At 36.5% G+C, this 1,562-nt stretch overlaps 1 non-coding gene across 1 annotated transcript; it reads right to left on the bottom strand.

The window, feature by feature from the left end:
* Positions 1 to 1,090: 1,090 nt before the first annotated feature.
* Positions 1,091 to 1,162, bottom strand: TRNAC-ACA. The gene has a single exon. It is a non-coding gene; the product is annotated as a tRNA-Cys (tRNA).
* Positions 1,163 to 1,562: the final 400 nt, after the last annotated feature.

Genomic DNA, 1,562 nt, shown 5'->3' with positions numbered 1-1,562 from the left:
TAGGAAGTCCAAGATCAAAGCACCAGGAGATTCAGTGTCTGGTGAGAATCCGCTTCCTGGTTCATAGATGTGTCTCTCCTCCCAGTGTCCTCACATGGTGGAAGACACAAGGGAGATTTCTGGGGTCTCTTTTATAAGGGCACTAATCCCATTCCTAACAACTTGATCCTCATGACCTAACCACCTCTCCAAAGTCCCACATCCCTAATACCAACACACTGAGGATTAGATTTCAACATAACTTTGGGGAGATATAAAAGTCAGTTGTTCCAACAGCAGTACTTTATGTCAAGAATACTTATAAAAACTGAAGTTACTTTTTTCTTCTTTTTAAATCTAACTATTGCTTAAAGATATACAGTTGATACTGGATATTTAAAATGCACCTTACTAATGGTTTCTTTTGCATTTCTTTAGTCACAAGGAACATGGAACATCTTTTTATAATTGATAATCCTTTTATAATTGATAATCCTTTTTATCTTCCTTTTTAGTGAACTATCCAATAAAGTCCGTTTCTAAGTTTTTTTTTAAGAGGAAAGAGAATCTGGAAGCTGCAGGGAATTCACTAGAAATCTAACTGACATCTGTTCAGTGAATGTCCCAGCTTTATGCTAACAAATCCAAGAACTGACTGATCTTAGAGAAATTCCAAAAAAAATTGTAGAATTTTGCATCTATTTATGTACCTATCTGGAGATGACAATTCTTAGTTTGAAGTAGGACTCTGAGAGGAAGTGATGAGTCTTTGGAGGGGAGAAAGGAAAGAGGCATGGAGAAGGAAATCAGAAAAGTGAAGACAGAGTGAGGAAAATATGAAAGACAAGGATAAAAAGAAAAGGGAGATGGGGGGAAAGGACACGTTCATGGAGAAGAGAAGGGAAGAAAGAAAAGTATACTCTGAAATAAGTTCTGTTCCACTAGAGTAGTGATGTTAATAATGTATAAAATTATTTTAGGTATGTAGAGTCGCTCAGTTGTGTCTGACTGTTTGTGACCCCATGGACTATAGCCTACAATGCTCTTCTGTCCATGGGATTTTCCAGGCAAGAGTACTGGAGTGGGTTGCCATTTCCTTCTCCAGGAGATCTTCCCAACCCAGGGATCAAACCTGGGTCTCCTGCATTGTAGGCAGATGCTTTACCATCTGAGCCACCAGGGAAGATGGCTATTTTAGGTATTGTTTTTGTGAATTTTGCTTTACAGGCTATATGCAGAAATATAGGGAGTTTTAGTATATACTCTAAATGTACATCTTTTCTTCTAAGGTTAATATCTGCAAACACAGTTTTCTTGGATGTTTAATTGTTATCTCTTTTTTATTTGGCACAGAATCATGAATAAGCAAATACAATTTAGATCCCTTAAGGTAACTCACTTTAATATCCTTCATCAGATTCCTTTTATGTTCCTGTATTCACGTCCTTATGGATGGGGTTAAAGGACAACTCATATTGCACTCTGGCCAAGAACAAAGACTGTGCTAAAAAAAAAAAAAAAAAAAAAGTCTGGTGTTTTATTATAACTAGTGTGAGCATATTTTGAATTAAAGTAGGAATTTA

This window comes from Oryx dammah, unplaced genomic scaffold (genome assembly GCF_014754425.2).
Source record: "Oryx dammah isolate SB20612 unplaced genomic scaffold, SCBI_Odam_1.1 HiC_scaffold_3, whole genome shotgun sequence".
NCBI classification, from domain to species: domain Eukaryota; kingdom Metazoa; phylum Chordata; class Mammalia; order Artiodactyla; family Bovidae; genus Oryx; species Oryx dammah.
Note: the sequence above shows the minus strand (reverse complement) of the source record. Positions and strands in the feature narration are given on the sequence as shown.